This window comes from Gasterosteus aculeatus, chromosome 21 (genome assembly GCF_964276395.1).
Source record: "Gasterosteus aculeatus chromosome 21, fGasAcu3.hap1.1, whole genome shotgun sequence".
Taxonomy (NCBI): Eukaryota; Metazoa; Chordata; class Actinopteri; order Perciformes; family Gasterosteidae; genus Gasterosteus; species Gasterosteus aculeatus.
Genome location: NC_135708.1, coordinates 16,253,018 through 16,267,416, shown reverse-complemented (window position 1 = coordinate 16,267,416; position 14,399 = coordinate 16,253,018). Strand labels below are relative to the sequence as shown.

Sequence of the window (14,399 nt, the reverse complement as noted above, 5' to 3'; positions counted from 1 at the left end):
GGCGCCTTGAAACTCGGGTAATCTAACAGCTGCTTGTGCTACTGATACAGCAGGGGTGAGCGTGTCTGTGCGTGCAGCCCAGAAGGTTTGCCTCAGAGGGCTAAGGGCAGCCGTGGGACAACAGGACTTGTATTATGTCTGACCTCCACGCTGCCAAGCGCTGACACGTTCACACACACACACACACACACACACACCTAAACACACACACATACAATGTATACATATATGACAAAAAACACTTAGTTTAAAGTCCGCTGGCTTCAGCCGAGAGGAAGCTTCTCCAGGACAGCAGGGAGGAGACATATGTTCCCAGTAGTGGATTCTGACATAGCCGAGTGAATTTGCTGAGGTGGAAAGAAAGTTGAAGATATACAAGAAGGTGATCAAACTGCACTCCACACATCAGGCTAATGCGACTGGAACACAGATTTATGGCTGTTGCGGCGGAGCACATTTACCAAAGATTGCAGTTTTTTTCTGCACTCCGTGCAAACAAAAAGCATCTGTAGAAGCTTTTCACTGAGCCGCATCCCACTCCTTCTTTCTCGGTGTCCTGCGTCCTCTCCGGCAAGACTTCATTCAGTCTGACAAACAGTGGACAACGGAGAGCACAGGTTGAAATTCACGGATCTGTGAAAGTCGATTTTGGTACTGGGAATGTTACATTATCAGTGCTGCTACTTCCTCGTCTCTCTGAGAAACTACTGTTTGAGGAAAAAGCCCAAAAGAGGAGGCTGTTGGTCAGCAAAATCGAATAAATGCTCACTGTGCTTTGCCCGCACCCGAAGAGCTGAGCTGTGCCCCAAACCTAATTTTTCATCCCAAGGTCCCGTCACTAAAAGATCAGAGGGAAATGCTGGACGACAGCACAAGTCAAAAACGTGATCAAAGGCCATTGGCTTGATTGACGACCTCTCCGCGACTTCTTCAGTGACCTTTGGAACACTTTGGACTTTTTCCCTGACGCATTTTGCTCAGGTGGTGCAGTGGAGGTTTGTTAGATAAGCAATTACCTGCTCGGGTAAGTGAATAGATTGCAGCGGATGCTGAGGTGATAATTGAGTTTGGGGAGCAGAGGCAGAGACGACAGGGGATGAAAGGATGTGAGCGGCTGTTATGACTGTGAATGCGAAACCCGGGAGGAAGGAGCTCTGCAAGCACTCCGAGAAAATAACCAACAGAGAGGAAGGAGGCAGGAGGGTCGAAGGATGGGTCACCTCAGACAGGTGCTGATGATACTGGAAGACAAATTGAAAAAGGGGTTCGATGAAGAAGAGACACACGGGTAGGGAACAGAACAATTACGACAGTAAGTAAATACCAATGTTACTGATTGTGGGACAATAAAGCGTCAACATACTTATTACGCACAGCTAAGCCGTTAAGACAAAATTTGTTAGAGTCACTCCTAAAAACACGTGCCCTTCTTCAGCAGTTAAATCCGTCCACGAAGACAACCCATTCCGAATGATTTGCCTGAAAGACGTCCCAGAGTAGTTAGCGGGAAACAGGAAATGCTTTTTGTGCGAGTCACGCCGCTGCAAATATTCACAGGGGAGACTTCCACGGTGAGGTCACTGAGTGCAAACGAGGCCTCACAGAGGGGGGAGGAAGGGTGAGGCGGAGGAGGAGACAGAGGGCGTGAGGGGGAGCCAGCGGAGACAGGCATCCATGCGAGTGGCTGGTGGAGCAGAATTGCCTCTGTGGAATGGTAATATGTGTTAATCCAGCGCACGGGCCTCCCATGTACTCCGCTCAGGCTGCAGCAAAACAACTCACCGTTGGCGGTGGTTGTTTTTGCTTCCCTAAAAACACACATTCCTGTTGCCAGAGGGAAACTCCCACAATCATACTTTATACTCCAGCTGCAATAAGATACAGTTTTTTTAAGATCCTTATGCTGTCTGAAACCGTAATGCAACTCCACCTATTGAGCCAGCACACAACCAGCCCTAATGTCAGTAGCAGAAAGCGACGAAATGGATCAACCCATCGCTAATCAGCTCAGAAAATCGCTAGGAATAGGATTGATCCATGAGAATAAATAGTCTTGTTGTGTCAGCACATACATTTAACCAATCTCTTTGTCACTGTGAACCCTGTGGGAACTGTACCCGCCGTTAACTCCCAGTCAGAAGTCCCGTTCTGTCGACACAGGGCCCGGGTTTGACTAGTGGCTGGGTCGGTTTCGCGCCTGTTGAAAGGGCGCATCAGCGTAAGGTTGAGCTGCTCCGGGAGCTTGTTAAAATTCCAGTGCCAGGGCCCCGCGTGGCTCGCTAATAAGGGCCAGCTTTGTCTCTGGAGCCAGGGCGACCGGCAGGCCGGCGAGCCGCTCGGGTGACGGGCGTGAAGGCCCGGTGACGCCACTCCAGGAACAAACACGGCACTATCCGCGCGTTCCCCCCTGGGAGGCGTGCGGGTCTCCCTCCTCTCCTCATGCGGCGCGAACTTCCGACAATCTGCTCAAATCAAACTCATTTTTCTCCCCCTGCATCTGCCGGCCTGCGTGGGCCCATTTGTGCGTTGGGATAAAGGGATGCCAGGATGGCGCGAGTGCGGCAGGTGTGATGCGTCGGTCCCCGCGAACGCACCGTGCAAATATGGACACATATCTTATCCCTTCCATCTCCCTTCAATCTCCATCTCTTTTGATCCATCTGCTTCGCCAACAAAAGTGGACTTGCTGTGTTCTCTCCGTCTCCCAGCATGCCATCTGTTAGCCGGTCTGCTTGACTGTCTTTGTTCACCAGCAATACGTAAATATAGCAGACAATGAATGCAATGTGTGAAAGCTGGACCAAACATTTCGGCACATTTCAGCCCACACAGAGGAGAAAAGTGGAGGGAAGTGAATGAAGCAATTGAATCACACGAACAGGGCATTACTGCATCATGGCTGCTTCGCCGAGCTTCCTGGGATTTTTTATTTATGCTGTATTTTGTCAGAATCTGACGGGCTGTGTTAGCCGAGTTCGTTAGCTGGGAGCGCTCGTCTCATCCGCCCCGGCGGTGAGTCTCTCCGCTGAGCACCTTAATGAGATGCTGACAGTGCCAGGGGCGACTGGCTCACGCAGTCCACTGCAGAGCATCTGTGGGACTTGTGCGTTTTTTTGTTTTTTTTTACCAATCATACCCTTTCCTTAAAGCTGGCAGCATCCATTCAGCCTTCCCTCGCCTGCACACAACCACCCCCATGATGCCAGCAGGAAAGACACTGAGCTCCCACAGTTAGAAACTGGAATGACGTTGCATTTGGATGTGCAGATCCAGGTTCACACTGGCCCATGACAGCAGGCAAAGGACTGAAACTAAACATAAAAAAATACAGTTGGTTCTGTTGAAGGCGGCAGGAAGTGGAATAACTGCTCTGGAAAGGGGTTTTGAGTAACACCTCTTCTGCTGGAGACAGGCGAAGGCAGGGGAATTACTGTTGCAGTGCAACAGTAAAAGCTGAGAGAAACTGTCAGCACAGCGACAGCACTGGAAAGAGGATTCTGACACAGGAAATCCAGAGTAAAAAGACTTAGACTTTGGCTCAAGCTGATGAAAATGCATGAGGGCATATTTATGTTATGTGCTATTTGGTAATCTATTGCTTCTTCAGTGACCCATTAAAAAAAAAGAAACTGTAAACTGAAGAAAGGTGGAATTTGGTGTTGCTCTGTGTGCACGTGGATGTTGTCATGCAAGTGCGCAAGAAAACCAAACATTAAAACAAATAGTCTGCGCTTCATCGCGGAATGAATGAACAATGAGGAGTTACTGTGAAACATAAATTAAATGAACACGTCATTTAACATTTCCAGCGAACATTTTTAAACGCTCTTGACATCTTAGTCTGCAAGTGTGACCGTTGCTCTACACTTCCTGTGTACTCATAACATTCAACGTCTGTGAATGTGCTGTATGCAGCTGGGCGCATCGCTGCAGCTTTCACTCTCGAGGGGGGGGGGGGGGGCGCCTAGAATTCTGAGATTCAGAGAAGCTGGATGGGGAAGGGTCAAATTAGAGCTGGTCAAAACAGCCAAAAGGAGCCAATTACAGTGCAACATTAGGGAACAGGCAGAGAGCTCAGTGCTTTAAATAATGTAAAATTCACTTACTGCTCAGCAACTCAAAGAATACTACCTCTCCCCATAAAGAAATAGGAAACAATCTTTCTAACAGCAGCTACTGCTGACTAGTATGAACTATGCTGGGAAATAGCACTTCCTCCATCTCTGTAAATGAATGTCATGCAAACCTTGACCGATCCAAGTGTGTATCCGAGAACTCATTTATCTTCGTAAATGTTGTATGCATGTTTACCAGCAGAGCGGCTTCCTATGAGACTTATCAGTTTCACCAGCTCTGATGGTGGGAAGGAAGTTGTGCATGCACGGTAGCCTCGAGGTGGGTCAACTCATACGTAACGGCATGGTGCAAAGGTTAAGTACTGGGAACCCCCCCCCCAAACAAATCAGTAGAGCTTGACCAAACCTCTTTGATCAGTGGCAGAACACTGGAAGGCTATTTCATAAAAAGTCCAATTGCCTTGGATTTAAACCCAAATGGGCCAAGATTCCGAAGGGCTACAATTTCCAATGATTGCTTTTGAAGTTCTGGGTAGATTAAACACTTATAACTGCATGTTCTCTGTGTCCCTCATGATGACATACCATGTGCCTTCAATATTTCGGCTAATATTCTCAATATTGTCCAGCCATTACTCTTTACAACAATAATGTTTAATGAAGTCAGAACCATCAGGAGGACCGGTTCATCACCAGTAGGCGGAGGATGCTGAGCATTCGAACGAGCGCCTGCAGACACGCAACATATTCTGCACTGCAGGACGGCTTGGTGATGACACAGAGTGACATTGACGAGCAGGTGACATGTCTGCCTGCTCAGCACTCAACACCTTGGGTATCTCCTTCTGCCAGGTAACAGCCGTATTATAGCATTATTTATTGATACATTAGATGAAGATAAGAACACATCGCATTAAATAGATGGATGGATGTATGGACAGAAATATACAGGAGATCAAAAATATATATACCGGATATATATGGAGAAAGACAACACAGAGGCACACTCACAAACACACACATATAGAAAGGAAAGTAAACTCAGAGCAGAGCCATTCTGAGGGCTCAGATCATATCACATGATCAATAGCTCCGGGTAGGTTAATAATACTCCACCTCTTGAGACCAAAACGCTAAAAGTATCCTACTAATTAGTTTGAGAGACACTACAGATAGGATTTGATGGGTGGTGCTCTGACGGCAGCCTTTGGCTCTGCAGTGAATCCCAGGCCAGAGAGGCCGTAAACGACCCAGGCTGATAATACAAGCGGCGGTGAGAGCCTCGGGACTCGTGTTGACAGATCTGGCTCTTTGGTCTCTGACAGGTTTAAAGCTCCTGGTTGGGGAATATCCTTTTTCTGGAGAGGGTGAGGTAAACCCCCGGAGTCAGCATCGCTCCGTCTCCCTGCTCCCATAATGCCCGTCTGATGACAGCATGTCGAGCACCACTCACACTGCAAAAATAAAAAATAGAAAATATAGAGCCCACTCCGAACACACACACAACTGCGTATTGGCTATGTCGTCATGGCAACCCCGTCCTACAGCTGTCAAGTGTTCATCAGTTTCCACAGCAACAGCATGAGGTGGAGAGAGTATAGGCAATTATTTCAGCCATGATGCAGTTAAAAGGGTCAATCGGACGTCTTATTAGGTCAAATTACCTGGCGGCAGAGGAGCGGCGGAGGCAAAGCTCAAGGCCACCTCAGAAAGGGCGCTCGGGACTTTTCCCGCTGATTTGACTAAATTAGGCAGATATAATCCTGAAAGCCATGCATGGGGAAGCCATAATAGTCAACAGGGAATAACTATAATTCGCCAGGCTCCGCATAAAAAGTGCTCAATTTTGTAGGAAAACACAAGGGCACAAACAGGGGTCACAAGAAAACACGCACCAGTTTGGGTTTAACACTCTGAATCTCTAAATAGTTCCTTGGTATGACACCATAAGGTGTTTTTACATTCCCATTAATCCTGATTCCCTTTAAAAAGTGATAGGGATAAAGCTAATAAGAGCCTTACAGGAATGTAAGATAACTAAGTAACTTTATGTAACAACTACTGACCCTACGTCATTTACATGTAACCATGGCGCCCAAGAGCTAAATTACACAACACGTCATGAGAATATTCATATTCAAAGTGTTCTTACCAAATTTAACACATCACATGTGTTTTTCTTTGTCCATTTCTAAACTTCAACTTCAATTTCTGCATTTCTGTTTATTATGTCGCAATACTGCTGTTGAGTTGTGTCACATGCATGTTTACATCTATGTGGAACTGTGTTTCTATAAATATGTAAAACTACTTAACAGCTGGGCCGGGACTAAAGACGTAAACAAGTCATTTCACGCCCTGGCATCATTTTCCAGCTCTGACATTTGTATGTATGCGTTGTTTCCACGTCGAGAGCACTTTTGAAGTAAATGAATAGAAATGCAAAGATGAAAGAGAAAAAGCCACAACCCACTCGGCTCCAAAAAAAATCTGTTAAGTGAGGTTTTCACTGACCTTTTGCAACCAACCCTGAAGCCAGAGGATGCAACGCTGCAAGCATTGTGACCTGAATCACGAGTGTTATTCTGAAAACTTAAATTACTACAGAGCTTTGAAGGCTTGTATAAAACCAGCAATTTTAAATCAATAGATTTCAAGTGGATTGAACAAATAAGCACATGCTGGGGACATTTGTGCCTGCTTAGAATGGCATATTTTCAAATGAATATCAATAGGAATACAGACTTGAAGGTTCTTTCTAGTGCCTCAAATGGATCAATACAAGAAAATGAAAACACTGCAGAAGAAATGGTAACAGGTGCTGTTTACGGCTGCATCTTCAAGTGTTATTCATTTCTATTATTTTATAGAAACGTTTTCACGAGCCTCATATTTTAAATCAAGATGCAGGCGATGGCCATAGCCAGTATTTGAGAAAAGTATCAGAAATTTCCAAATCTTCCAGGAACAACAGAGAGGAAGTCACATTCTGCTTCACTGCGAGCTTGTCATGACTTCCACAGTGTTCCTTAAGATCTCATCAAGATTTCAGACGTGACACAGATGCACTCACACAATAAGTCATCCACGCAAGCAGAGAGCTGTCATGCAAGGGCAATGCCATTAAGGAAATGGTTGAATTATTTGCAAATACTAAGATGTTCTGAGAGTCGTTGTGCCATATGTGTGTGTGTGTGTGTGTGTGTGTGTGTGTGTGTGTGTGTGTGTGTGTGTGTGTGTGTGTGTGTGTGTGTGTGTGTGCTTGCGTAAGTCTGTGCTTATTTCTGGAGTGTCTCTTTGCTCTCGGCCCTTTCACAGAATTCAAAAGCAGGCGCTATATTTGGACAGCTTGTGAAAGGGAAAGCCAAAGGGTGTCGGTGTTTAGGCCATCGATGCATCGCAGTGTGGCTCTAATCACAGTGACGAGGGCGCCGGCGCCGACAGGGACGAGCCTGGGAAAGCAACGCCGGAAGTGACAGCTGCGTCATCATCTACAGGTCCTCTATGACACTCTTCCAGATCAACGGCCTAGTGACAATACATAATTCATCGCCGAATGACCACGGTGACGGTGACGCCGCCGCGTCGTCAAGGGCCTGACTCTGATTGCTGAAGCGTCGCAAAGACCTCAACGTTTGCCTCCGTGGGCGAGTGGCCGACACGATGGCACCGCAACAGTCTCCGTCTGCCGCTCGGGACACCAAACGGCACCCGTGGGGCTGGTGAAGCCGTAGGGACGGGGGACAAACAGACAGAAGGACACGCGGCGAGGTCCTCGGGACGCAGCAGCCGGAGCAGGCCAATCGGTCATCGCCCTGAGCGCGGCAGGGCTTTCCCCCCCCCCCAGAGTGGCGTGGGTCACGGGGGCCAGATGCTAACAGCGACCCCGAGTTGACCCGCTTCCGGGCAGCGGCTGGACACATCTACTGGAATGTGCCTCATCCGGGGACCTGTCCTTTTTTGCCCCTATCGTTTTATGACGGTTATGAACGCTCATGACATGATAGAAGGACAGAGAATAGGCCGTGTGTGAGCGCGGAATCTCCCAAAAGACCTGGGGGAGAGTTTGTCAAGGGCGTAGTGGCAGAATTAAAACCAAAGCAGGGATTTGATCTGCTCTCGGCGCTGTCATGAGACAAATTCTAAAATTGCACTGGACCAGAATGCACCGCTTTGTTCTCCCTTATGAAAATACCGCACAAGGAGCAGAAACAAACGGTTTCCTTTCCAACACTGCAGTACAGCAAGCATCCAATAATCATCAGCTTGTCCTCCGGGGAACCTTTCTGTCCATAAACATAACTCAGTTACCACGGTGATGGCACACAACCTGTCCCCAAGGCCGGTATTTAAAGCAGGGCCCCCGGGTGGAGCGGCTAAGCCGCCTTATTCATCCATCTTTAGGGGGGGAAGTTGAAGTTGTAGCAAGGCAGTGAGACAGGCAGACAGACAGAGAGAAAGAGGGGAAGTGGAACTTTGTCAGAGTACGGTTCACTCACTCCTGTGACACTCTCTTTTCCCCCCGTGGGATACAGCAGACTCACTAACAAGCAACAGGATTGGTCCGGTCTTGTACCACAGCATCAAAGAATGTCCACGTGACCCAACATGTCGAACCGGGGCCCGGCTCCCCGAGGGCAATTGGGGAGAGTTTGTCAAAGGCCGTTTCTAAGGGGAAGGACTAATTCATGGAAAAAAGAAGGAGGGAAACGAGGAGAGACAACAGCTTTTACACTGGGCTTGAACAAGCCCATAGGCTGTAATATCCAATGTGCATGAATAACTTAATAAGAAAATAAATGATATTGCACGGGAAACAGCGGCATGAATAGGCAACACCCACGCCGTGCAGCTCAACCCATTAGCAGCTTTAAAACTAAGAGTATGAGAACATATTGACATGATATCTATTTTATATACAGAGGCAAAAAAGGCAAATTAAACACGCAGAAGCCACTTTATTAGATCCACCTGTAGAATCATATATCATCCAACACAATAGAGCTCCTTCCATCACACATATTTTTACAAAACTCATGAAGCTGAAGATTTTTGAGGGACACTGTCAGAAATGTGTAAATGAAATCAGGTTCACGATCACCTCTTCCTTAAAAGGTGTTACTTTACTGACACAGTACGTTACGTTGTGTCAATTTTATCGATATAGCCCATATCACAAATTACATAATTGCCTGACTGTGCGATCTGTGATGCATATGACACCGTCACACACATCCGCTGTTTCCATTTGCATTATTGAAGGGGACCAGAACATTAGAGGCCCCTATCAATATGATGCAGTGCAGTAGGAGGGTAAGTGCAGCAACCATAAAGTTGACTTTATGCTAAAACAATGCTATTGGACTTCTTTAGATTTCACCGGTGTGCCTAATAAAGTGGCTAACTGTATGTTTCTCGTGGTGAAATTTTAAGTGGAAACCTACCAGAAGGTCAAAAGAAGAACAATGATATGTTCCTTTGAATGCGCTCCATAAAGGATGAAGACAGTGAATGCAACACGAACAAATGGTTGGCAGAGGTCTGGATTCGGTCTGAAGTCTGACAGCGCCATCTAGCGTTGTGACTTCAGAATAGCAACCCGGTTCCGTTGCACAGACCAATACGAAGTAGGTTGCAATTACTGTATTTGATAATAAAACCAAAAAAGAAAATGATGCCTTCATTTTATATGTGCCCCCCCGCGGCCTTGCTGTTTTGCATGTAGTGAGTTAGCATCATAGCTAATAATGATTTGAAAGTGCAACTATGATCACCTCAGTTTTAGGTCATTAAACACCAATGCAAACATGGCTGTGAATATTGTAATCTATTCCTTCTGACGGACTCCTTGAAATACTACACACGGGCCATTTATCTATTTTAGATTAAGCTTCTCTCTGCAAAACGCTTTTTGACATCTGTTAACTCGGCCATTCTACTTCTGTGCATCTTAAGTCTTTGTCTGCTCTGAATGTATTTCTGATGTGGTCATTTCTTTGAACGTACAAAATGCTTTAACCTATTGGCGTACAGCTGATTACGGTTCCCAGAAACACAAAAGGTGGAAAACGGAGCCTGAACAAATCGTTTCTAGAGCAGAATTTGAATTTGAAGAAGCAGGTCAACAGTGTGCAGCGGATTCACTTCGCCACCATGTGATGTATTCCACTACACAGAGGCAGCTCACGACAGCGCTCTCACCTGATTAAGGGTGTAAGCTCCATGTAAGATGGTGGGTGGCAGGAACGGATTGAAAAGCGCCCTCGGGATGGAAGGTCACCCGTAAAAGGCAGAGCGGTTGTGTGGCGGAGGGACAGGACTCGGCGGGGAGCGAGAGGAACGACTGACAGACTGACGTGTTGCACAAACGTTGTTCACTTCCTGCAACTCTGTTTTGAGGACAGAGGGCAGTTCTTGTTCCTCAATGAATACCAATGTCACAATAGTCTCTCCGGTACCACGACAACCATATCTGTCCCCTTCTTTGAAATTCGTAAGAATGCGCCTACCTGCAAAAACCATCACTGTGTGAGTGTATAACTGCTAAGCCTTTGAATCTTCACTGGCGGCACTAAGATGGTGCATTATTACATCAGGCCTGTAATATAATTACTGTGCATCTTACATTGGCATTTTGTACAGGTGTCGTCACTCGGACTCAGCTGACTAAAGCAGAGCGTGATACAAAAGCGAGAAGTCTCCCAGGTTGTGTATGTTGTTCAGACCCACACGTTGATTCAAATCAAACAAAATCACAAGCTGCTGATCGCGACAACCTGCATTACATCCCATACAAAGAGTAGCCCGAGTGTGAGGCATCTCCTAACATGCTTTGCATGTTCTTTGTCTGTTTCTCATCCCAGCCAATACCGTGCAATACGAGCCTCCCAGGAAAGGTAGCCCTCTCATGTCCTTCATCCTCGGATTCTTTTTATGTCTATTGTGGGCACCTTCTGAGGATCAAACAGCAGTGAAATTCAATTCAGATCAAAATAATGTTCTTTTTTTCTGGCTCCCACATCCCGCAAGGTCTCATTACATTGCTCAAAATGAAATTCTACTTCAATTGAATTTCAGGTATGTGATCCTTGCAAAGAAAATATTGAAGCATCTGGATTTGCATGAACATTTATATTATATATATATATATACAAATACAAATAGGGCTGTCTCTATAAAGCATTGCATCATAGTAACCATTTACACGTGCGTATGTCTGAATATGTGGAAATGTTTTTAATCACCATTTCTGTTGCTGCAAAGCTCTGTGTGGTTCGGAGTGACCACGTTTTCACATGAATTCACACTTGAAACGACCGCCAGCATTACAAATTGCTCCCATCTCTCCGCCACCATCACCCGGAAAAACATAAATTGCTTTTCTCGTGACTGCAATTACCCAAACTGCACTATATATATATATATATATATATAGATACATATATGTATATGTATATATATGTATTTCTGCAGACTCTGCGTGGCAAATAGAAAATAGCATAACAGAGACTAATACATACACTTTAGTCAATTATGCATATGCTGGTGGTTTTATTCTAAGGGCCACCTGCACCACCGAGTCGGGATGAAGGTGTGTTGTATACACTAATTGCCTCTTCAGCTGAGCAGCACTAAATTTAATCAGACCACAAACTTTAATGCTTTACTCCCCGGTGGCACGTAATGGACTCGGTAATGCAATGAAATTCTTATCTCTCTCTGCTAGGACCCCCATATGCATCAGGCTTAATGGCTTGAAGGCTGCACAGAACGGTCCGACCGAAGTAATGGCCTCTGTGGTGGTCTCTGCTGGTTTGCTAATGAGACCCCAGCATTCAAAGGAGCCAAAGAGTCCAAGCCATTAGCGAGGAGTTACATTTGGCCTGGATGATTTGTAGGGTTCGTGGGTCACTTACTCCCTTTCTCTCTGTTCGAAATACCGTCCTGAGATCAAGAAATACATTTTCAAATAGACTCACTCCGCACCCTCCCCTGCCCGCTCGCCATCGTGTGGCCGACTCCCCGGCTCATTGGCTGGTTTCTTTTAAATGAGAAATCTCCCCGGTAGCACCGCCGCAAAATGAAAGCCAGCCAGAAAACATTGACGCTAATTACAACCGGAGGCGGCTGTCGGGCTCTTCTATGTTGTTGTTACATTAGGATCTCTGACTAATTCCATTTTCCCACAAATCATTTCTTTCAGATGTTTGCAGCACTCTGGCTTACGGTCCAGTAGTGACACTATTCCTGTTGCATATCAGGGACAAAGAAATCACACAAATAAACTATGCTGCCGACACTGTTTATCAATACTTATATTTCGAATTTTAATCATACCTTCAGCATTAACAATAACAGTTAAGTGTTTTTCTGATTAAACGTATTAACGTTATAAGTATTGGGCTGACCAACTGCTTATTAAACTGTCTCACAAGCAGCAGTGCTTCTCTACTGCATTCACATATATATAAATCACAAAATATATATATATTTGATATATTCTCTGCTTGGCAGATTGTGATTTGGAATATATATTCACGGTGCCATAGTTCCCTCCCCATCTTGGAGCAGATGGTAGATTTTCACATCCATTACTGCGTTCTGCTCGTGTTACAGGTGGAGAAAAGCTGCATCGCCTGTTTAGATTACCTCGCTACGTCTTATCTTCCCTGCAATGCCGAGCGAGCCAGCGACAAACCACTTGTATCTCATTATGGGAAGCCTGCGAGCGAACCCGCCGAATGTCTTCACAGCAACCCGAATTTCGAGAAAAAATCAATTGTGTGTTGTTATTGTTTCCACGGTTTGTGTTTGCAGTCGATGGCAGAAACATACTTTTCACAGAGCTTTAGTGTAAAGTCTTGTTTTGTTCATAGATCAATGTTGCTCTCTCTACTATAAAAGAGTATGTCTGGGCCACAAGCAATATCCAGGGAAGATGGTTGTTAATATTTTAAAAGGATTTACCCCCCAACTGCACCCGATGGCATCCTAGGTCAAGATCTCAAGCTGTGTGCCGACTATCAGATCTCCTCACAAGCACCTTCAACCTCTCACTGCTTCCGCTCTTTAGCTCCCACACGCTTCCACCATTGTTCTGGTGGTAGAGGAGATCACGTAAGTGAGAACACTGTTCATTGACGATAGTTTAGCGTTTAACGCGATCGTGCCCTCTAAAGTCGTCATGAAGCACAGAGACCACAGTCGTCCACGCTAACCCTCAGCAATGGAGACCCCCCCCCCGGCCTGCAGAGACGAGGTCAGTTTACGATGGAGAGCCGTCAGTAGCTTCCTGTTAAGCTCACATCAGTGGAGACCTGACCACACAAACATCATAAACAGCGGCTCTTCTTTCCCCCGACACTACAATGCAGGTTTAATGGATTTCTCCCCCCTGTTTCTCTCCAGCCTCCCTAATAACAAACAGTCCGTGGAAGCAATTTAGAAGAACACAAATAACTAGACATCTTCAGAGGATCCACTGTTGATATGAATTCTAATATATAAAACTACATTAGAGGAAAAGAAAGCATCCTGAGAGCGGCAGTTTGTTTTCTCATGTTCCTTCTGCAATGCACCTTTTTAAAGTAAATGCTTTTTTAGCAGGTGGTTTCACTTTCCATTAGAGGCTATGTTGTGTCACAACCTGCACCACCTGCACATAAATGATTCACTTCTGTAACATCGATTTAAAGTGCTGGTGAAATTAAATTGCCATGGTTACCGTATGAGGGATTCAGAGCGGTGGGAATCGTCGGTTGACTCTCACGGCATGTTTAAAACCGCTCAAGTGGGAGGTGACGTTTTAATGTCCAGAGGCGAGGTGTCCTGTTAAGACACTACTGTCTCTCCAGTCAAATGAGAAGCGTCCAACAATCGCACTCACAAGCGAAGACCAACGTGCAGTTGTGAAAGTGATGTAACATGAGAATAAACTATTCCAGGAGCAAATAAATCATAATGCAGCTACTGGAGTGCAAAGCACTTTGTAATGTATCATGAATTAAATATAGTTCACTGCTTACTGGTGAGTCTTTAATAGTTTATGGTGCCTGGAGCTACAAGGCGATTATTGTTTTAGTTTAATGGCCAAATTAAAAAGGTTAGTCCAATGTCATGCTGTGATGCCAAATAACTACCTATGATTCAACACCATATCGTACTTTTACCAATATGCTTATCATTAAGTTGGGTTTGTTCTGTTAATTCAGAATTAATGATAAATGATGAAATTGGTGATAGGAGTCAAATTAGAAAATGTCACCACTGCATTATTTCAAAAGCACAGGTTTGATCAATCAATTGAAGGCAGGCTGGCTTTAT

The 14,399-nt window shown here is 45.5% G+C and overlaps 1 long non-coding RNA gene across 1 annotated transcript in view; it reads right to left on the bottom strand.

Annotated features, from left to right (window-relative positions):
- Positions 1–10,463, bottom strand: part of LOC120811955 (uncharacterized) — a 29,132-nt gene extending 18,669 nt beyond the window's left edge. The window contains exon 1 of the long non-coding RNA XR_005710485.2: positions 10,278–10,463. This is a non-coding gene — a long non-coding RNA (uncharacterized LOC120811955). The remainder of the gene's footprint in view (positions 1–10,277) is intronic.
- Between the last annotated feature and the right edge of the window lie 3,936 nt (positions 10,464–14,399).